General features: G+C 43.0%; 1 protein-coding gene across 3 annotated transcripts in view; it reads left to right on the top strand.

The window, feature by feature from the left end:
- Window positions 1–24,219, top strand: part of KCNIP1 (potassium voltage-gated channel interacting protein 1) — a 269,574-nt gene that overhangs the window by 179,819 nt on the left and 65,536 nt on the right. Inside the window, exon 1 of one of the 3 annotated variants that reach the window (XM_068990444.1) lies at window positions 18,284–18,371. The exons of the other annotated variants lie outside the window; for them this stretch is intronic. The gene's annotated coding sequence lies outside the window, so the exon portion shown is untranslated. Of the gene's footprint in view, window positions 1–18,283; window positions 18,372–24,219 lie in introns of those variants that run through there. 3 annotated transcript variants of the gene reach the window in all.

Consider the following 24,219-nt stretch of genomic DNA (forward strand, 5'->3'; position numbering starts at 1 on the left):
AGATATCAGAACCCAGGAACCACACAGAGTTGGGGGATTGTAACAAGGGAGGAAGGGAACACAAATATGGGCTAGCGCCTAGTCCATGCCAGGATCTGACGTTTCAACATTGTCTCCAGTGTCTGGTGCCAAGCAGCCCCGATGACTGTGGTCAGTTGTTGGCATGCTATGCGGGAATAGTTTCCGGCGTTTCACGGAGGGTGTTACAGCCTGGCTGGTTGAGCACCGTGCTGTATTTTCTCCCGGGCAGCTGGGCTTGGGGTTGCCAGAGGCCCTGAGAGAAGAACCATGAGCCCACCCTTCCGAATGGGTGTCTCTGCAGGACTCCTGGATGAAACTGTTCCACTCGTCTTATGCCTCCTGGATTCTCAGGCTGGACTCGGTGCCCCTGTTGACGCTCCTCCAGCTCTGCTTCTCTCTCGGCACCTACAGCACTGATTGGTCATCTCCAGCCAATGTCTGCCGATCCCACTGACTCTGTAAGCAGCGGGACTGAGCTGCCTCCAGCCGCCAGTGCTGATCCTGGCACAGAGCAAGTGATCTACATTTGCTGAATGAATGAATTTAGATAATCCAGAATACTCTTTCTGGCTCAGCATTGCAAAGCAGGAAAAGATGGAGTGAATATGACTTTGAGCAAGTCAGACAATCTCTCTGGACCTCAATTTTACTTCCTGTAACACAGATATAATAATAATCTGTCCCTATCTTATGGGACTACTTTGATGATTAAAGAGATGATGTACATAATACTACTAACTACCCTTACTTGACTGTTCCTTATATTACTGGTGCTGTATTAGGCTTCAGATAATGTATTTGAAATGATAAATATAATGGACCTTAACAAATATTTGTTTTCTTCCCCCAAAGCTACTTTAAAGTTTAAATGTTGAAGTAAAATGTTATTTGGTGAAGGGATACATATATGTATGTGTATATGGATGGACAGATGGATGGATGGCTTCCAGAAGCCTTCACACAGGAGGGGAATGAGCATGTATAGGCGTACCATTGACCCAACAGAAGCTTAAACGCTTGTAGAAAAACTACCTTGGATACCTTGGACTTCACCGAGTTCCTGGATACGGAGGTTTGGCTTTAATTAAAGTCTCAGCACAGTGTTAAATGCCATTTTATTTTAGTTCATAATTAACACTAATGAGATGAGTAGATCACAAACAGCACACGTTCTGAGAAAGTGAAAAACAACATCTGAGCTTGGTTGTTTCAGCTTTCGCTCCCCACCCCCCTCCTGTGTTCTGTTCAATTAAAAGTTTTGAGAAAATATTGCAACCGCACTCACTGTCTTTATGGTAATGAAGCATATTAATTTGAATGTGATGAATACAATATTCCACTGACTTTTTTATTCCCTTATCTACAAAAGTTTAAAATAATGGGCCAATTAAATCAGGAGAGAAGAAAGCAGGATTTTCCTGGAGCTACAATTCAGCAGCCAAAGAACCAAAAGAACAAAATTCTGTGACAGTCTCATCTCTTGGCAGTAGCTGAGAGACACTAACACATAAGGACGGATGTGGACCAGGGCAGAACAAGGTCTGCAATAGGGCCCCTGGTCAAGAGACCAGGCTCCAGACTCGCCTCCAATATTTTCTCAGTGAGTCTTTGTTGGATGGATAGATATGGATGAATGGATGGATGGAAGGGAAAGATGAACCAGACCACACATCCCAAGGTCCCGTTCTTCTCATGCTAGCAAATTCAGTCTACTGTGAAGCTGACCTAACCCTTCCAAGAACCTAGAGGTTCTTAGAGGCGGAACTTATAAGTTCTATAACTCTGATCTCTTTATCCCAGAGGCATAAGTACAAATATAGAGCTCACCTGTGCTTAAGTATGCCAGCCCCAAGGCCTCTGAAACAGAGGCCCCAAACCAGCTAACCCCAGAAAGGCTGAGCCTTGGTCAGTGAAGGGGGATATCCCAGAGCAGGCCTACGACCCTAAAACAAGGTCAAGCTATCTCCAAGGGCACCTCTAGAGGGCCGCCCACCTCCATGTGGTCCTTTAGGCATTAACTCCATGTTACCACCATTGTGTTCTCTGAGGCAATCTGCAGACACATACGCCGTAATCTCTTCGTACTTTGTCACTTTCTATTCTGTCCTCTACATTGCAAACATTATAAAACGTAACACACACACATTCACACTCATGATGTTTTTCCTTTGCTTAAAATCCATTGTGCCCAGAATGAACAACCTCAACATGGTCTACAAGACTGCATGGCCTAACCCTAGAGTGCCTCTCAACCTTTTCTGACACCACACTCTCTACCCCTGCTCATTTCCTGCCTCTAACACTAGACTCAGTCAGTTCCCAAAAACTTCTTCAGCAATCAGGCACTTGCCCACCTCAGGACCTTTGCACAGGCTGTCCCTTTTTCTCAAATACTGTTGTCCTACCAATCATCTAGTTAAGGCCGAATGATCCTTCCGGTCTAAGCTTAAGCATCACTTCCTCAAGGAAGGCATCCCTGGTGAAACTCCCTATACTGATTCCAGCCTGGCTTGCATCCTATGTTTATGTTGTCATAGCCCTGAGTGTTTATTCCTTTATAGGAACTTACCACTTACCATGAATTGTAATTATATGCTTGTGCTATTATTTGAGGCAGGTACCTCTGCCTCATTAGGCCATTTGCATCATAACAATTGATTTCTAATCACTGTGTTTCTATTGCTTAGTACAGTGCCTGGCTCATAATAGATACTCAATAAACACTTGTTGAATGATTGAATGAATAAATGCCTAATACAAGAGATTTAGCTCTTTCCACTCCACTACACGGCTTTCATTTGGGGACTTCTTAATTTCTGGGCACCTGGACTAGGCCTTATGCTGGGATCTTCCATGCTATCTGCCCTCGCTCTCAAGCAGTTCAGTGTGACAAGAAACAGATGCATAAGTAGATAATGATGATACAGAGTGCCAAGTGCCACAGCGGATGTGGGTGCAGGGTTTCTTGGAAGCAGGTAAGAAATGCTTTCATTCAGGAGGCTCCCCAAAGGAGATTATTTCCTAAGATGAATCTGAAAGGAAAAGATGTTGAGAAAAGAAATAAGGGTGGAGGTAAAATTTTAGGTACAAGGACCAGCAGGCAGGAAAGGTCAGAAAGCAGAGCCTGGTCCTGGAGGAAACATGAGCCCCTGTGATGACTGTGCCCTGGCTGGAAAGACAGTACTGTGAGAGATGAGGTTGGGAGGTAGGCAGGGACCAGATCACTGAAGACTCTCAATGAGTCAAAGAAGGGACTGGCCTGTGAGACCTGTGACTTGGAGAACTCCTTCAGGAAACACTTTGGAAAAGAAATGTTCATGGTGGTGGTTTAGTCACTAAGTCGTGTCCAGCCCTTGCGACCCCATGGACTGTAGCCTGTCAGGCTCCTCTGTCCATGGGATTCTCAGGGAAAGAATACTGGAGTGGGTCACCGTTTCCTTCTCCAGGGGATCTTCCCGACTCAGGAACTGAACCCTGGGAACCTTCTCCAGTGGCTCAGACGGTAAAGCGTCTGTCTACAATGTGGGAGACCTGGGTTCAATCCCTGGGTCGGAAAGATCCTCTGGAGAAGGAAATGGCAATCCACTCCAGTACTATTGCCTGGAAAATCCCACGGACAGAGGAGCCTGGTAGGCTACAGTCCATGGGGTCGCAAAGAGTCGGACACGACTGAGCGACTTCACTCACTCACTCCTGCATTGTAGGCAGATTCTTATTTCATGGGAAATATTGAGCCTGTTTCCCCAGATACAAAGCATTGAGCCTGGGGAAACAGAGGCTCAATCCCAGGGCTGTCAATAAAACTGCTTTCCAGAATCCAAACTTTCTTTTTCAAAGGGTGTTTGGTGTGGCTGACCTTGCTTATTCATTGCAGGGAGAATTAATTTCAGGATGGAGCACTTTTTTTTAAAATACAAGATTAAGCAGTGTAATCAGCTGCTGCAGAGAATTGGAAATGCAATAAATAATAATAGCATTGAGAGCTGTTTTTAATAACTCACCAGTGTAATTTAGCCCCGGCTTCTTGGAGCGTATGTAAAACATGTCATGATATATGTAATGGCAAATGCCTCATTGCTGGCCTCTGAAGACAAATGTTTTCCCAGGAGGAGAAGAGGGGGCGGGAAAGTGGAGGACATGATTTGCAAACTGGGTGTAGGAAGGCAAGCATCATTCATTCTGACACCGTTAATTTTAAATTTGTGATCATTTGCAGAGGTGATAGGTTTCAGTCGGTTTATCTGCAGGGACGGGCAGGTTAATAGCAATAATATGGTAAAGGAGAAACTCATAATCTGTAAGAGACTATGTTATTTTTGTACTCTGTAGACCCACCATTTGCATGCAGTCCATATTCTAATTACAGATCATCCTTGTCTGTCTATTACAGCAAGTCCCCAGGGGACTGAGATCTTGGCAGCATTTGTTTTACTTAGTTGAGTCACTAAATATTCATGAGACCATTGAAATGTGTTATTTAAAAGTTTCTGACAGAGTATGACTTTTAATAATTCATATGGATTGCACCCCCCCCCCCAACACACACATACAAAATCCAAATTAATGGTTTGGAGACAGGAGTCCTCCCCTCTGAGGGAGGCATCATAACACAGTTAAAATAAGATGGACTTTGGAGTCAGATAAGTTCAAATTCCATATCTACCACTTACAAGTTGTGACCTTTTATCAACTTACTTAAACTCAGAGGCTGCATTCCTCATCTATGAAATGACAGTGATGATGTGATGGTGACGACGGCTCATGTTTATGGACCATCGATTGCATGAATTCTATCCCAGCGGTAGTGTGGCATAGGTAGAATACTATGATAATGATCCCTATTTCACAGATGAGGAAAACTGAAGCTTGGAGCAGTCAAGTAACTTTCCCAAAGCACGGGGCTAGGAAATAACTATTCTAGGACCCAAATCCAGGTCTGTCTCACTTCCAAGCTGATGCTATTAAGTGTACTGCACTAGTCTCTGATACTAACTTCTCCAGCCTTGCAACATGAGAGGCCATGAGTGTAAAGAATAATTCCTGGCGACATAATAGACACTTTATAATGTCTCTTGTATTGAAGGACTAGATTCATCTTCCTTTGACGTGTTATTTCTGGGAAAATAGAGTACCATGTCTTTGTCAAAGTTTTATTAATGCCCTTATTATTCCATGGGACTTCCCTAGGAGCTCAGTTGGTAAAGAATCTGCCTGCAATGAGGGAGACCTGGGTTTGATCACTGGGTTGGGAAGATCGCCTAGAGAAGGGAAAGGCTACTCACTCCAGTATTCTGAACTGGAGAATCCCATGGTCTATATAGTCCTTGGGGTCACAAAGAGTCGGACACAACTGAGCGACTTTGACTTATTCTGTACCCTTGTCCAAGTCACTCCATACCTTTGCCAACCTCAGGTTTAATCAATAAAATGGGGGTGAGTGTACCACTGGTTTGGGTGTAAATTAATACAACCACTTTAGAAAACAATTTAGCAATATTTAATTTGAAGATGCACGAACTCTGATGTAGCAGTTCTGCTCCCTCAAAACAGAATGTCTCCGCCTCCACACTCTTGATATATTGGGACAGATATTTCTTTGTTGTTTTAGGGCTGTTCTGTGAATTGTAGGATATTTAGCAGCATCCCTGGCTTCTATCCACTAGATTCCACTACGATTCCCAGTTGAAACCACAAAGAATGTCTGTCTCCAGATATTGGCAAGTGTCCCCTGGGGGCAAAATTGCCATTGAGAACCAGTACCCAAAAGGAAGTCTTGCATATGTACATCAGAAGCATGTTCAATACTGATGAGAGTCACAAGGTTTGCAATAGCAGAACAGAGGTAACAAACTGTCTGGTAACAGTTGAATGCTGTGTTTACCATGGTATAGCCACTGAATGGAATATAACACAACAGTAAAATGGAAAAACTACAGTTTCATATGTCAACATGGATGAATTTCATGAACACAGATAAGAGCAAAAAATAAAAGCAAATTACAGAAGCCTACATGTGATATGATTCTATGAAAGTTATGACCAACCTAGACAGCATATTCAAAAGCACTGACATTACTTTGCCGACTAAGGTCCGTCTAGTCAAGGCTATGGTTTTTCTTGTGGTCATGTATGGATGTGAGAGTTGGACTGTGAAGAAGGCTGAGAGCCAAAGAATTGATGCTTTTGAACTATGGTGTTGGAGAAGACTCTTGAGAGTCCCTTGGACTGCAAGGAGATCCAACCAGTCCATTCTGAAGGAGATCAGCCCTGGGATTTCTTTGGAAGGAATAATGCTAAAGCTGAAGCTCCTGTACTTTGGCCACCTCATGCGCAGAGTTGACTCATTGGAAAAGACTCTGATGATGGGAGGGATTGGGGGCATGAGGAGAAGGGGACGACCGAGGATGAGATGGCTGGATGGCATCACCGACTCAATGGACGTGAGTCTGAGTGAACTCCGGGAGATGGTGATGAACAGGGAGGCCTGGCGTGCTGCGATTCCTGGGGTCACAAAGAGTCAGACATGACTGAGCGACTGAACTGAACTGAACTGAATGTTTAATAACATGTAAACTCAGCAGTGGCCACAGGACTGGAAAAGGTCAGTTTTCATTCCAATTCCAAAGAAAGGAAATGCAAAAGAATGCTCAAACTACCGCACAATTGCACTCATCTCACATGCTAGTAAAGCAATGCTCAAAATTCTCCAAGCCAGGCTTCAGCACTATGTGAACCGTGAACTCCCTGATGTTCAAGCTGGTTTTAGAAAAGGCAGAGGAACCAGAGATCAAATTGCCAACATCCGCTGGATCATGGAAAAAGCAAGAAAATTCCAGAAAAACATCTATTTCTGCTTTATTGACTATACCAAAGCCTTTGACTGTGTGGATCACAATAAACTGTGGAAATTCTGAAAGAGATGGGAATACCAGACCACCTAACCTGCCTCTTGAGAAATCTGTATGCAGGTCGAGAAGCAACAGTTAGAACTGGACATGGAACAACAGACTGGTTCCAAATAGGAAAAGGAGTACGTCAAGGCTGTATATTGTCACCCTGCTTATTTAACTTATAGGCAGAGTACATCATGAGAAACGCTGGGCTGGAAGAAACACAAGCTGGAATCAAGATTGCCAGGAGAAATATCAATAACCTCAGATATGCAGATGACACCACCCTTATGGCAGAAAGTGAAGAGAAGCTAAAAAGCCTCTTGATGCAAGTAAAAGAGGAGAGTGAAAAAGTTGGCTTAAAGCTCAACATTCAGAAAATGAAGATCATGGCATCTGGTCCCATCACTTCATGGGAAATAGATGGGGAAACAGTGGAAACAGTGTCAGACTTTATTTTTCTGGGCTCCAAAATCACTGCAGATGGTGACTGCAGCCATGAAATTAAAAGACGCTGACTCCTTGGAAGAAAAGTTATTACCAACCTAGATAGTATATTCAAAAGCAGAGACATTACTTTGCCGACTAAGGTCCGTCTAGTCAAGGCTATGGTTTTTCCTGTGGTCATGTATGGATGTGAGTTGGACTGTGAAGAAGGCTGAGCGCCAAAGAATTGATGTGTTTGAACGGTGGTGTTGGAGAAGACTCCTGAGAGTCCCTTGGACTGCAAGGAGATCCAACCAGTCCATTCTGAAGGAGATCAACCCTGGGATTTCTTTGGAAGGAATGATGGTAAAGCTGAAACTCCAGTACTTTGGCCACCTCATGTGAAGAGTTGACTCATTGGAAAAGACTCTGATGCTGGGAGGGATTAGGGGCAGGAGGAGAAGGGGACGACAGAGGATGAGGTGGCTGGATGGCATCACGGACTTGATGGACGTGAGTCTGAGTGAACTCCGGGAGATGGTGATGGACAGGGAGGCCTGGCATGCTGCGATTCATGGGGTTGCAAAGAGTTGGACACGACTGAGCGACTGAACTGAACTGAACTAAAAATGATGCTATATATGATTTAAGGAATATACATATATACTTGTATGTAGTAAAACTAAAAAGAAGTGCATGGAAATGAAAGTCACTGAGTTTAGGATACGGTTAAAAACAACCAAAAGGAGGGGGGGGGGGGGGGGCTGCAATCAAAGCAGGGTACAAGGGCTTCAACTCTATTGGTATAGCTTTATTTCCTAAGACAGGTATATGAGTATTCATCAGATTCTTTTTCATACCTCTTTCTATGTCTGACATATTTTATAATGCTTTTTAAAGGAGTTAGAGTACTTGAGTTCTAAAGAGGGAAGAACACATAGAAAAACCACTTGGGGAACTTTTCCTGATTATGCCCATCTGCCTCTTAGAGATTTTAAAATCTTCTCACCAGTTCACTCCCCATATCATCAAGCAAGAGTCACTGCCTTGACCACTGTTCCCAGGAGGAATGTGTCATCTCTCAGGTGTTACAGGACTTAGAATCAGTGATTGCTGGAGAATTCTTCAGGATGCTTCCTCTGGTTTATTCTTCGCCTTTAATATTCTACAATCTCATTAAAAATGGATTTGGGGTTCTATTAGGTGGGTAAAGTGAAAGTGAAAGTGAAGTCGCTCAGTCGTTTCCGACTCTTTGCGACCTCATAGACTGTAGCCTACCAGGCTCCTCTGTCCATGGGATTTCCCAGGCAATAGTACTGGGTGGATGGCCATTAGGCAGGTAAACACATAAGCAAACATCTCTGCCTCCAGTGTTCAAAGCTCAACCCATGGACTGTCCCATGTCAGGCCTTAGACAAGTGTATCTCTGGCAGGGTAGAAAGGGATACTCCTAGTAGGAAGGTGGATGCTCTTGCCAAAGTATTTGAAACCACTCTGTGTATTCCTGGTCAACAGAGGTGTCCTGGGACTCAGGAAGTACGACTGGCTTCATTTCATAGGCGAGCCTCAGCAAGGGCAAGTCATTTGAAGGTCATCCCGCTAGTAAGTTTCAGAGACATGCATGGACCCAGGGACTTCAAACCACCTGTCCGTGTGTCTCCTCCATGCTGCCTTCCTTGATTAATAATGATTCTCACAATTGTAGCTGAGAGTTAGCTAGCAATGCAAGAAATTAAAGCAGAGATTCCCCCCAGCCCCAAAGCTCATGATTAACAAATACATGCTCTACATTCAGAGAAAAAAGAACAAATTAGAAGAGTGTGGAGAGTCATGACTTTAACTCAGCTCAGAGATGGTACTACCAGACGACCTGACCTGCCTCCTGAGAAATCTGTATGCAGGTCAAGAAGCAACAGTTAGAACTGGACATGGAACAACAGACTGGTTCCAAATAGGGAAAGGAGTATGTCAAGGCTGTATATTGTCACCATGCTTGTTTAACTTATATGCAGAGTACAGCATGAGAAACACTGGGCTGGAAGAAGCACAAGCTGGAATCAAGATTGCCAGGATAAATATCAATAACCTCAGATATGCAGATGATGCCACCCTTATGGCAGAAATTGAAGAAGAACTAAAGAGCCTCTTGATGAAAGTGAAAGTAGAGAGTGAAAAAGTTGGCTTAAAACTCAACATTCAGAAAACTAAGACCATGGCATCTGGTCCCATCACTTCATGGCAAATAGATGGTGAAACAGTGAAAATGGTCAGACTATTTTTTTGGGCTCCAAAATCACTGCAGATGGTGCCTACAGCCATGAAATTAAAAGACACTTACTCCTTGGAAGGAAAGTTATGACCAACCTAGATAACATATTAAAAAGCAGAATATTACTTTGCCAACAAATGTCCGTCTAGTCAAAGCTATGGTTTTTCCAGTAGTCATGTATGGATGTGAGAGTTGGACTATGAAGAAAGCTGAGTGCTGAAGAATTGATGCTTTTGAACTGTGGTGTTGGAGAAGACTCCTGAGAGTCCCTTGGACTGCAAGGAGATCCAACCAGTCTATCCTAAAGGAGATCAGTCCTGAGTGTTCATTGGAAGGACTGACACTGAAGCTGAAACTCCAATACTTTGGCCACCTGATGCAAACAGCTGACTCCTTGGAAAACACGCTGATGCGGGAAAGATTGAAGGCAGGAGGAGAAGCGGATGACAGAGGATGAGATGGTTGGATGGCATCACTGACATGAGTTTGGTTAAACTCTGGGAGTTGTGATGGACAGGGAGGCCTGGCATGCTGCAGTCCATGGGGTTGCAAAGTGTCAGACATGACTGAGCAACTGAACTGAACTGAACTGAAAGGTGACTGAGTTGACTTTAGCCAGGCAGAGGAAAGAAAGAGGATTCTATGGGAAACAGACAGACACGGGAATGAGCAGGGCAGTGCAAGTCAAGTTCTGTGTGCTAGAAAGGCAATGTTAAATGCATTCGCTCTGAAACAAAACTGGCTGGAACCAGTGCCCGTCTGTGGTTCTGTTTGGAATGTCAGTCACTGGACTGGAGACTCCGTGATGACTGAGATTAATCTTAGTCACAGTTGGATTGCTGGTGCCTAGAGAACATGATATTGGAGAGAGGAAGAAAGCAATGAAGAAGAGGAGGGAAGGAAGGAAAGAATGTGTGTTGAAATTCCAACAGAGCCTGGATCCCTCCTGAACAAGCAAAACAGGTAAAAACTGAAACACATTGGTGGATATTTAAATGCCATTACTCACTGGCTTTATTTACAAATGAACATCCACAGCAGTCAAGTTTTGCTCAAACCTAAAAATGATTCAGGCTAACAATGCAAATCTTGTCCACTTGTTAATTAATGTGCTCATTACTCTTCCCTGCTGGGAAGCATCCACTCCTGTGTTCTAGCCTGCTTTTAGCAGAGAGACCTATGTCTGTGACAGGGGAGGGGAATATAGGGAGATACAAAATGAAGAATGAGCCCTGCAGGCTAGATGTGTAGGGGGATGGAAAGAGGAGAGGTCTTGAAGTTCATCCCAAAGGACACCGAATTCTTGAAAGAGCATTCAGAATCCTCCCCAAACGAATCTTGTGAAGTGCTTGGGATAATCTTTCCTGAGGATTTTCTAAACTCCAAGAAGAAAACCCAGGAAGTTTCTATCCCATTGTCTCTCCTCCCTACCCTCCACACTGCCCCTGTCTCCATGGAGCTGATGATAAAATCAGATAAACAGATTTGCCTTTGGGAATTGCCCAAGGAGAGACTGGAACCCAAGGGGTGGAGACTCTCTCTCCTTGGATTCCATGGGAAGTTGGCTGAAGCAGGTCAGCTCTCCCCAGTGCTGTGTGTATGAGAGAAGGGCTTGCAGCTCGATACACGGAGGCTTTTACCTTTCAGCATCTGCCGCTTTCCATAAATGCACTATCAGAAGCAATAATGGCTAGTGAAGAAGTGGAATCATTGTTGAGACCAAGTGAGTTAACAAAGTATATAAAATCTCTAACTCTGTGTTGTTACTGTAGCTACTGGGAGGAGAAGCAAAGGGCCTGAGAGAAAGGACTGAGCAGAAACAGGAAAATCGTGGCCCAAGAACCAGCTCTGAGCCCTGCCTCTCAAGGCCCCCCGCCGCTAGCCACCGGGAGTCGGAGTCTCAGGGAGCCCATGAGCCTCTCAGGGACAGAACGCACAGAACAGCTGAGCCCCAGGCCTGCCTCTGCCGCCGACTAGTTTTATCACCTCCTGGGAAAAGCTGTCTTGTGATAATTATAGCACAATGGTAAAGAACCCACCTGCCAATGCAGGAGACCTGAGGGACCTGGGTTCGCTCACTGGGTCAGGAAGATTCCCTGCAGAAAGGAATGGAAACCCACCCCAGTATTCTTGCCTGGAAAATTCCACGGCCAGAGGATCCTGGCAGACTACAGCCCATGGGGTCACAAAGGGTTGAACACAACCGAGTGACTAACACACAGCTCAGACAATTAAAGTACGAAAAGCCCTGTGTGAAAGCCCCACGCAGGGCCCGACCCGTGGAAGATGCTGAGAGCCTTTCATTTCCCTCTCTTCTCCCGTTTTCTTACCTGTAAAATGAAAGTAGTGCTGCGTCATAATTTAAAAGTTTATTAAGCAGAGGGGCACATTATTTTTTCAACAAGTATTGTTGTTGTTCAGTTGCTCTGAAGTACTGTTCGGCAAGTATTAAATTACCTCGTTATGCAAAGTAATTTAAAAGGTGAAGCTGAATTTTGCAAATTATTAATAGAAATCCTAGAGGACTTTTAAGACATTGTGAACTTCCTAATGGAAAAGACTTTTTCTCCCCATTTGTTCCCAGTGTCTGATAGAGGCCCAGTAAATATCTGAGAAAGGAGAGAGAGAAAGGAAAAGAAGAAAGGAGGTGGGGAGGAAAGAGAGGGAGGGGGGAAAGGGAGGGAGGGGGGAATGAAAGAAAGAAGGAAGGAAGATATCAACACATTAGTATTGTACACTTATCATTATAAAATTAAACAAAGCCAATCAGTGCCCCCCAAAGGGCACCTAGATAAAGGTTATGATAATGAACACAATAATAATAATTTTCATATTTTGACCAGTGATGAGAATAGTAATGATTTTCTCTCTGAACTATAACCACCTTGCAGTTAAATAGTTTGCTTTCTGCTAGAATTGAGAGCTCTGAGATGGCACGCTGAGGAATTCTTTCATTTCTTTCCCATCTTTTAAAGAAAAGAAATCTCCAAATGCAATTATTGGCATTATTTTTATACCAGCTGCAGCAGAACATTTCAGAAGATGAGGCTTCTACCAAATTAGCTTATCCAGATGAGATTTAGACTTGACTTTACCAGGAGAACCATGCAGAAACCCACATACAAGGGGCAAGCCCTGAGGAGTCAAGCAAATGTGAACACAACATTGCACGTGTGTTTTCAGTCAACTAAGTGACCTTCTCCACTATTGGGGGCCCTGTACCAAAGGACACCTCTGTTTACGTCAGGTTTCACAGCAAAAAGCAAGCTGTGAGCAGTGGAAGTAACTAATTAAAATCGAATTTTATTTTCTGTCTGATGGGAGATGACACAAACGAAGATGAACCGGCAGCAAATCAGACTCAGCTGAAACCATTTGTCTGGAAGGAGAATTTGTAGCTAGAGAAGAGATGTTCAAGCACCTAGAAATTTCCAGAGAATGTCTTATTCCCATACCTGAAATAATACTTTTTTCTTCCCAGATCCAAACTGTGTGTACATACTCAACCTGTGACTTCTCCATGGGACCCAGCTGATTATGATCTCTTGGAGCATATGGATAATAATAATGATAATAATACTAATATAATTCTTTCTATGAATAATTGCTAACTCATTTCCATCTTCACAACAGTCTGTAATATGTACTATGATCATATCTATTTTACTGTAAGAAAACTCAGGCCCCAAGAGGTTAAGTAACTCACTGATAGTCACAGAGCTAAATAAGAGCCAAAGTTAAGAGTCAGAGCAGGTGGTCTGGCCCCATAGATGTTGCTCCAAACCTCTATGCCACACTGCTATTCACTGGATGTCCAGGACTGTGTAAAGCAGTTTATGGTAATATCACACATCATCATTGCAACAATCTTATAATATGGGTACCAGGAGTATTCCCATTTTACAGGTGAGGAAGCTGGCTTCAAACACTTCAATGACTTGTCCCAGGTCATACAGGTGGCAGAGCTAAAATTCACACCCAGAGATTCCGTGTACTTGCAAGTTGTTTGCTGAAAACCACATGCTATGGACTGAATGCTTGTGTCTCTGCCAAAATTCATATGCTGAAGCCCTAATTCGAGATGTGATGATACTTGGGGGTGGGGCCTTTGTGAATCATGAGGATGGAGTCCTCATGATTAGATTAGTGTCCTTATAGAAAGGGAAAGATTAGAGCTGCTCTCTCTTTCCACCATGTAAGGATACAACAAGAAGGCAACCATTCACAAGCCAGAAAGAGAGCTCTTACCAGAACCCAACCATGCTGGTTCCCTGATTTCAGCCTTTCCAGCCTCTGAAACTGTGAATGATAAATCTGTTGTTTAAGTCACCCGGTCTACAGAACTCTGGCATAGCATCCTAAGCTGGGGCTTCCCTGGTGGCTCAGTGATAAAGAACCTGCCTGCCAAGCAGGAGACATGGGTCCAGTCCCTGGGTAAAGAAGATCCCCTGGAGAAGGAAATGCGACCCACTCCAGCATTCTTGCATGGGAAATCCCATGGACAGAAGAGCCTGGCAGGTTACAGTCCATGGGATCGAAAAGCATCAGACACAACTTAGCAACTAAACAACAGCAATTCTAAGCTGACTAAGACGCTAGGCATTTTGAGTGTGACAGTCTTGGTTCTCAAGAGTCCTAAGGGACCTTGAAAGCCACAGCCAATATTCATTTGTCAGACTGTGACAATTCTGAATTGGAATCCTGTGTTTTGTGGTGTCTGGGTCGGAGCAAAAGTCAGGTATCTGATACAAGAGAGATCAAGAGGTTGGCACACCACCCCCACCCCCACCATCCTCACTCAGAGGGAACATCTCATGAATGACCCAGTCCTTTGTTTCTTTATGGCAAATAGCCCAGAGAGAAAAAAAAAAAAAAGCCTGTTAGTGCTGATAAAGAATTGAAGAAGGCCAGCAAAGATTCTTGGCCAAAAAATAATTTGGGACAAAGTGAGAAAAATGTCCAGCTCTATGCAGGTTGATATCTACAATGCAAACATATTCACCTTACAATCTATATGGAAATAAGAAAAAGCAATTTGTGAAGTGTTCCCGTTAGGGTAAGAATTTCTCATCAAGTGAAAGACAGAACTTGAGTAAAAATTTAAAGGGAGGTTACACGTGGAGGGAAGATTTGTGCAGACGCCACGTGATGCTGGCTGAAAATGTGGTGTGAGGAGAAAAGCAGGTTCTTTAATAAATAATTCACGGGCCTCTCACAAGCGCCACGCCACAGATGCCCCGCTTATTGGCTGGATATGTGGGAGAGCGTGGCCTTTGGAGGCAGGCAGAGCTGCATGTGGGCTTCCGCAGTGGCTCAGACATTCCCTCAGACAGGGAAGCAGCTTGTATAAAGCACCCCACAATTTCTAGAAAATTGTAGTTAAGTCTGTGCAGTTATCTTTAAGGTAATTCACATGAAAAACAGATGTTCCTAAAGATCAGGGTTAGGAGACAATCAGAAGGGGCTTGTCTTTGAGGCCAGAATTCTTGAAAGAATGTGTTTGCATGGTGACAGCAAATCATAAAAAGGGAACCACAGTTCCTCCTTGTCATGTCTTTTATTTCCAGAAATTCTAGAAAGTGACCAAGGATTAAGTCTAGCTGCTGGCATCTGGCCTTGCGTCTAACAAATGCTGAGTAATACGTATGTTAGTGGAACTGAACTGAGAAAGTTGTGTGCAAGGTGAAATCATATAAAGGGCAAAAATGCAGGACAGAAATATGGCTGAGACCAGAGCCATCGACCCAGGGCTGACATCTAGAGCAGGAAGCATGCATAATCTTGCAAAGAGTGAAAGTGCAGAGGCAGGAGACAGTCAGGGGCAGCAACAGTCTTAAAAGGTAGGTTTGTTGGAAAGGAAGCGCGATAGAGACAGGCAGGAGCAGGTACAAACCAGGAGAGTCTGTAGGGAAGCCAGGAGAACAAGAACTGACTTACCAGAAGCTTGGAAATAGCTGTACTCCTGACTTAGCTCCTCATGTCTGCTGTGCTGCGGCCTAAAATGCCACTAAGCTCCCTGAGTCAAGCACTGTACTGGCTAGGGCTCAGAGGGGGAAAAACACAGGAAGGAAGGAAAATCTCTGGTCAGGTGTATGTGTCAGGCTTCCTTTGGGGCAAATGGAGTCTGGCATGGCAGAGTGGGGTCTGGAATGGCAGGGTGAGAGTCCTGGTAAACCTGTGATAGTGAGGAGGGGGAGGAAGCACTCGTTTACAGTGTTTGACAGTTTCCATGGTGTAAATACTCCTACTGTGGTTGATTTTAAGTCCCCAAAGGATTAACAGCTGCCTTGTTGGCTTCCTGAAATTTTAACAATAAGCTTTCGAAAGCTCGAATGGATTGACTCCAGGCACTGCCCGGGCACCAGTGAAATGGAGACTGGTGCATAGAGGCCATCAGGAGTCGCAGAGCAGAGAGGACAAGAGTTCCCTGAGTCTCGCTCAGATATATAGAATATGTCTCCCCCTATCACAGAGAAGGAAAGAAGGGAGAGACCAGTGTTCACATTTAGTTACTCTTTCTGTTTAAAATCAGTTACACACAGGGGAGAACATTTCAGTAATCGGTCTTCCTCTAGCCCCAGACCCTCTAGAAGCAGCTAAAATTCTCAATTATCAGTTATCCTTCTGGAAATAGGTATATGCCAGCCTGTGTATGTGTGTGTCCCTTTTCAAAATTAAAATGAAAGGTAAAATTAAAATGTCCCTTTTCAAAATTAAACTACTGTACTGAGCAACTATTTTCATTTAATTATATTTTTTTATATTCTTCCCCCAAAAGACAAATTTTAACATAATTAAATTTACAATATGTATAGTTTTAATGACTATATAATATTCTTTAGGGGCTTCCAGGTGGCTCAGTGTTAAAGAATGTGCCTGCCAAGCAAGAGACACAGGTTTGATCCCTGGGTCAGGAAGATCTCCTGGAGAAGGAAATGGCAAACCACTCCAGTATTCTTGCTTGAAAAATCCCATGGACAGAGGAGCATGGCAGGCTATAATGCATGGGGTCATAAAAGAATCAGATATGACTTAGCAACTAAACAACAATGATATTCCTTATACCCCATTCTTATAACAGCTGTATAGTATTCCCTTTATGTATGCACTGTAATTTACTTAACCAGTTTCCTCACTGATAAGCATAAGTATTTTTCAGTCTTTTGCTGTTATGAACAAATGAGGAGATAAATATCCTACACACACACACACACACACACACACACACACACACACACATATATATACACTTGTACAGACATGTATGCATCCCTCTATGTGAAATTTCAGAACCCAAGCGTGTATACTCTATTTATTTCTGATGAGTTTTTACCCTCTCAAGAGATTTCTTAAATGTACATCCCCACCCACAATTCATGAGAGTCTTTTTCCCACATGGTTGCCAACATAGTATAGTCTTGAAATCTGAGACCAGCTTTTGTTAAGTGCATACTCTGCTCTCATACGTGGCATGGGTTCTCTTATTTGAGGTAGGTCTATTCACAGAAGAGGAAACTGGACCTCATGGAGATCAAATGACTTTCCCAAGGATAGGTCTGTGACATTGGTCTCCAATCTTCCCTCTTCACTTTGACTACTGTTTCCCGCCAGGCTTATTGCTGACAATCAGTGTAAGAAAGTTGCAGAGTTCCCCATAGAGCCCCAAAGTTTAGGATATGCCATGTATCTTTTTCTTCACTGGGTTTTTTTTTTTTTTTTTCGCTTGTTTGTTTTTTGCTTTATTTCCAGAAGTTTTGCTCATTCAGTGCTCCCAAGTGATCATTTACTCAGCCTGACTACCCTCTTAATAATTTCCGATACTGATACAAAGCCTGCCCAAGCACAAATGTAGCTTTGGACTTGGCCCAGGTTATAGTTACTTCCTTGGTGACTCAGTTTTCAGGGACATTTTGTGTTGTCAAAGCAGGGGCCACCTGTATTCCAGAATAAGCTTGACTCTTTGCAACTGAAGAAGTAAAGACGAATTGTTGTCCTTTTTAAAAATAACCTTCCACTCCATCTCAGATGAAAAGCATAAACCCCTTCCTTTCCTGTCTTCCTTTACGTCTACATGCACACGCATTCCCTCTGAGTATCAGAGTATGCTATAAGACTTTGCCAATTACAGTCACACTTGGGCTCCCCTGGTGGCTCAGCAGTAAGGAGTCCACCTGCAATGTAGGGGACACACAGGAGACATGAGTTTGATCCTTGGGTCTGGAAGATCCCCTGCTGAAAGAAATGGCAACCCACTCCAGTATTCTTGCCTGGGAAATCCCATGGACAGGAAAGCCAGGTGGGTTACAGTCCGTGGGGTCGCAAAAGAGCTGGGCATGATTTAGCGACTAGACAACAGCAACAACAAATGGGTAGCTGATGGTTAGGGGTTGGATAAATCTTTAGGGGCATTGCCTTAAGAGAAAATGAAATAAAAGCAAAGATTACTATGAAATAACAGAGGTTGCCTGCTAGGAGGAGGAGAAAGGTGGAGGGAGCTGGGAGGAGAGGAAGGGAGGGAGGGAGGGAGAGACTGTGAGGAGAGACTGGTGGAAATAAACCGTGCGCTTAGAACAGCGGGAAAGGAGGCTTGGAAGCGTGACTTTCCGGCTTTAGATGCCCGCTTGGCTTCGTGCTGGTGCGCCAGTGTTCCGCGAGGATGTGGGCGGAGGGAGAGTCTGAGGGGCTTCATACACTGGGAATAGTGGTGGTCGTGTGCTCCTCTCTGAAACTTTTGCCCTACCTCGGGCTGATTGACTTGTCAGACGGTAAGCGAATCCTCGAGCTCCCTCGATTCATATGAATGTGTTTTCTGGCTTAGGTTGTTGCGAGAGTAGTTTAGAAAATGAAAGTAGCGCGTAGACCCGAGAGATTTGAAAGAGCCCGGCTGAATCAGAGCTGTATTGATCCCAATCTTACTCCCAGCCCCGGGGAGTGATGCACTGTCCGTGGTGCTGAAACGTGGCTCCTGGAGAGTGGTGGAAAAGCAGGAGGGGATTAGGGTCTTCTCTTCCCACCCTATATGCATGTGAGTCTTGGTGGATTACTAGCTGTGTGAGACTAGCAGAATACATCACAATTCTCTCTCGAATTGTCTGATAAGGTTGGTAGAAGTCAGTAACTTTCAAAAGTCATTGTGTTGATTAACTTTGTTTAAGAAGTAGTTGGGGAAATTATGGTAGTAAAAGATTTTGCAAAATACCAATCACAGTGCCCAACAATGAAAAGACATTAAACAAAGATATCAATTTCTTTCCCCAACCCTTAACCCTTAATATTGAAAAGAACCCTTACTCTAAATCTGCCTCATCTGCCATTCCTTACTGAAAATGTAGTTTAAAATTCAGGTTGACCAGGCTGTTTATTACTGTAAAGCTAGTGACTTGGTTCCCAAAGTTAAAGGAGCTCAAAAAATGAAAAGTATTTTCTTCCTTCTCATGAGATTTTGTTCCAAGTAGAACATAGGTTTTCTAGTATTCATATACATAAAATTAGGCTCCGAGAAACTTTCTAGATTCTAATTTTGATAAGCCATGCATTAAACAAGGCCAGCCTCCAACAATGTATATTAAATGCATGTTTGATGCATATTTGATGTATATTCTTTCATAACTGCATAGTGGACTTGATAGTAGAATTCCTCTGCCAAGAGGTAACACATAATAATGAAATGCATTTTCAGACAAAGAATCAGCTAAATTATGAACCAGAAATAAGGGAGACCAGAGACTGAAGGACAGAATGATGTGGTTGGATGAGCTCTGGACTAGGAGCCAAGAGACCTGGTTTCTACGAAAAATCTGTCTCTTTTTAACCTTGGTAATATCACTGTTTTTTTGGATCTCAATTTCCTGTGAGGCTATTGGTGACTTTCAGTCTCTGCTTCATGGAATTCTTGAGTAAGCCTGAGATTGCTTTGTATTTGGTTTTGTGGTTGGGTTGGTAAAGCAGACCCTGAGCCATTCATTCCTGCTTCCAGAAAACTGGCTCCATTCTATCTATTTTGTATGTTATCTCTATGTAAGACATTTTTAATCTTTAGCTAAAATTTAGTGAATTTCCTAAACTCTATGGCTGTGTTTCCCTGAGATATTAAAAGCTGAAGCACATTCAGAAAACTTTTTCTTTCTTAAAACCCACTGGAAACCTGGAAGAATAGCTCTGTATGCACATAGAGATTCCTCCTGTCCCTCAGTCCCTCATTTGTGCCCTTCTAAAATTCCAAACTTACCTTGCCAAAGAATTTGTCATAAAAATTGACAAAAACCTCTCTTTTCCACCAGATCCCAAGACGACGTATTCTGTCCCCTTTCAGACCTTCAGAGTAGATACCCACTGAGATTACAGATTAATGTAAGAGCTGCCTACTTCCTTATAAAGTGCAGTGGAAATACTACCCTGTTCTTCCTTTCCATATCCAGAGGTAATCATCTCCCTTCCTCTGCTCTAACATCTCAAGGTTAAAGCTTTTTATTTTATTACCACAGAAGATATCAGTTATTCATCTTATGTTATAATAATGAGGGGATTAAGGTAAAATGTAGAGAACATATGTTTAAGATTGCCTCCAGGAACCCAGATGAAGGAAGGGATTAACATTTATTCAGCACCTACAATATCCGAGGTGCCAGGTGCTTTTATATACGTGAGCTAATGTAGCCCTCAAAATAACACTCTAAAGGAAAAAATTAATAACTGTGGAAAGTAGATGTTGTTGTTCCTTTTATGTAAGGAAAAATACAGTTTTAGAGAAGTTACATAAAATTTCTAAAGATACAGCAATAGCAATAAGCAGGTATTTGTCTCTAAAATTTCATTCTCCATCCTGGACAACTAGCACCTCAACAAGTAAGTCAGCTCCAGATAGAGCCTGTGGTCTGTCATTAAGCCTATACCACACATAGGCTCCTATGCTACAACCTTTGCCATATAGTCTGAAATACCATTTTTAATGTTTGTATGTATGAGAAACTCTATCCACCTACTTAATATTGAGAAGACTATCTCCTACTGGAAGGACCAATATGATGCAGTAAATTTAAGGAGAACAGTGGGACATCTCTAAAGAACTCATCCATAATCTTTCTTAGGCCCTTGGTCTTGTTCTTATTTAATTTTCCAGTAGTAGTTTTGAAATAAAGTATGTATTGGACCAGAGTCAAAAGATTTGGGTTTTGATCCTTGTGCTATTTATCAGGTGTGTGACCCTGAGCAAGTCTCTTTTTCTCCAGGTTTTACTTTCCTCATTTGTAAAAAATAGAGAAATGAGAATGATGGTTGTATTAATTTTCTGTCATAGATTATTTGAAATTGGGTGGCTCAAAACAATATCAATGTCTTCTGTCACAGTTCTGGAGGCTAGAATTCCAAAAACAAGGTGTTGGCAGGGTCACACTACCCCTGGGCCTCTAGACGACAACCCTTTCCTCTCCCAGCTTCTTCTGGTAGCTCCAGGTCGTCTTAGGTTTGTGGTAGCATCACTCCAATCTCTGCCTCCATTTTCACAAGCCCAGCTTCTCTCTGTGTCTCTGTTTTCACATAACATTGACTCTTCATATAAGAACACCAGTCAAAAAAAAAAAAAAAAGAACACCAGTCATATTGTGTTAGAACTGACCTTAATGGCCTCATCTTAACTTGATTACATATGCAAAGGCTCTATTTCCAAATAAATTCACCTTTGCATTTATCAGGGATTGTGACTTCAATATATCTTTTTTGATGACACAATTAAACCCCAAACATCAGTAGTTATGATACATAATGTAAGGATTAAATGAAGTGGCATCTGGGAAGAAGGTACCAAGCTTATTATCTATCTCATAGCAGGTACTTCATAAATAATTCTTTTCAGCCTTAGATCCTGCCAATCAAATGAATATACCACTCAACAGGGGAAAAAGATAAAATCCATGCTTTATGTCTTTGATTTAAAGTTCATCAAATCCTCCTGGGTTTGAAAGTTGCCAGTGAAACGTCCAGAGTAGGAGCACTAGGATGATTTGTCCCTGATATGCTAATGTCACCATGCATACCCAGCTTTCATTGTCAGGGCCTGCTAATCAATCAAGCTCATCTTCACTTCCACCAAAGTGAAGACAGCAGGGGCTGCGGAGAGAAGATCAAGACAGGAATGTGGAGGTGACAGGCGAATAATGCCTCCCAGAAGGTTCAGAGACCAATACCAGTTAATTCTTTGCCTCTCTTCTCACTTTTGCTCGGCCAGCTTTATGAAACTCTGCCCTCACCAGATGAGAGCCTTTCCCCAAAGCACCATGTGCACCGGCTCTGCAATGGTAACCTCAGAAGTGATTCACTATCCTAGCTCCAGTTCAGTTCAGTTAAGTCTCTCAGTCGTGTCTGACTCTTTGCAACCCCATGAACTGCAGCATGCCAGGCTTCCCTGTCTATCACCAACTCCCAGAGTTTACTCAAACTCATGTCCATTGAGTTGGTGATACCATCCAACCATCTCATCCTCTGTTGTCCCCTTCTCCTCCTGCTTTGAATCTTTCCCACCATCAGGGTCTTTTCAAAAGAGTCAGTTCTTCTCATCAGGTGGCCAAAGTATTGGAGTTTCAGCTTCAGCTTCAATCCTTCCAATGACTATTCAGTTCAGTTCAATTCAGTTCAGTTCATTTCAGTCTCTCAGCCATGTCTGACTCTGCGACTCCATGAATCACAGCACACCAGGTCTCCCTGTCCATCACCAACTCTCAGAGTCTACCCAAACCCATGTCCATCAAGTCGGTGATCCCATCCAGCCATCTCATCCTCTGTCATCCCCTTCTCCTCCTGCCCTAAATCCCTCCCAGCATCAGGGTCTTTTACAATGAATCAACTCTTTGCATGAGGTGGCCAAAGTACTGGAGTTTCAGCTTCAACAGCAGTCCTTCCAATGAACACACAGGACTGATCTCCTTTAGGATGGACTGGTTGGATCTTCTTGCAGTCCAAGGGACTCTCAAGTCTTCTCCAACACCACAGTTCAAAAGCATCAATTCTTTGGCACTCAGCTTTCTTCACTGTCCAACTCTCACTTCCATGCATGACTACTGGAAAAACTATAACCTTGACTAGATGGACCTTTGTTGGCAAAGTAATTTCTCTGCTTTTAAATATGCTATCTAGGTTGGTCATAACTTTCCTTCCAAGGAGTAAGCGTCTTTTAATTTCATGGCTAAATGAACATCTGCAGTGATTTTGGAACCCAAAAAAAATAAAGTCTGACTGTTTCCACTGTTTCCCCATCTATTTGCCATGAAGTGATGGGACCAGATGCCATGATCTTCGTTTTCTGAATGTTGAGCTTTAAGCCAACTTTTTCACTTTTCTCCTTCACTCTCATCAAGAAGTTTTTAGCTTCTCTTCACTTTCTGCCATAAGGGTGGTGTCATCTGCATATCGGAGGTTATTGATATTTCTCCCGGCAATCTTGATTCCAGCTTGTGTTTCTTCCAGCCCAGGGTTTCTCATGATGTACTCTACATATAAGTTAAATAAGCAGGGTGACCATATACAGCCTTGACGTACTCCTTTCCTATTTGGAACCAGTCTGTTGTTCCATGTCCAGTTCTAACTGTTGCTTTCTGACTTGCATACAAGTTTCTCAAGAGGCAGGTCAGATGATCTGGTATTTCCATCTCTTTCAGAATTTTCCACAGTTTATTGTGATCCACACAGTCAAAGGCTTTGGTGTAGACAATAAAGTAGAAATAGATGTTTTTCTGGAACACTTTTGCTTTTTCCATGATCCAGCGGATGTTGGCAATTTGATCTCTGGTTCCTCCGCCTTTTCTAAAACCAGCTTGAACATCAGGGAGTTCACGGTTCATGTATTGCTGAAGCCTGGCTTGGAGAATTTTGAGCATTACTTTACTAGCATGTGAGATGAGTGCAATTGTGTGGTAGTTTGAGCATTCTTTGGCATTGCCTTTCTTGGGAATTGAAATGAAAATTGACCTTTTCCAGTCCTGTGGCCACTGCTGAGTTTTCCAAATTTGCTGGCATATTGAGTGCAGACTTCCACAGCATCATCTTTCAGGATTTGAAATAGCTGAGCTGGCATTCCATCACCTCCACTAGCTTTGTTCATAGTGATGCTTCCTAAGGCCCACTTGACTTCACATTCCAGGATGTCTGGCTCTAGGTGAGTGATCACACCATTGTGATTATCTGGGTCATGAACATCTTTTTTGTATAGTTCTGTGTATTCTTGCCACCTCTTCTTAATATCTTCTGCTTCTGTTAGGTCCAGACCATTTCTGTCCTTTATTGAGCCCATCTTTGCATGAAATGTTTCCTCAGTATCTAATATTCTTGAAGAGATCTCTAGTCTTTCCCATTCTGTTATTTTCCTCTATTTCTTTGCATTGATCACTGAGGAAGGCTTTCTTATCTCTCCTTGCTATTCTTTGGAACTCTGCATTAAATGGGTATATCTTTCCTTTTCTCCTTTGCCTTTCACTTCTCTTCTTTTCATAGCTATTTATAAGGCCTCCTCAGACAACCATTTTGCCTTTTTGCATTTCTTTTTCTTGGGGACTTTTCTGGGGATTCTAACTACAAGAGGCACATGACAGTGCTCCTCAAAGTGGGTTCACCTGCTGCCGTATC

Source organism: Capricornis sumatraensis, chromosome 18, assembly GCF_032405125.1.
Source record: "Capricornis sumatraensis isolate serow.1 chromosome 18, serow.2, whole genome shotgun sequence".
In the NCBI taxonomy this organism is placed as follows: domain Eukaryota; kingdom Metazoa; phylum Chordata; class Mammalia; order Artiodactyla; family Bovidae; genus Capricornis; species Capricornis sumatraensis.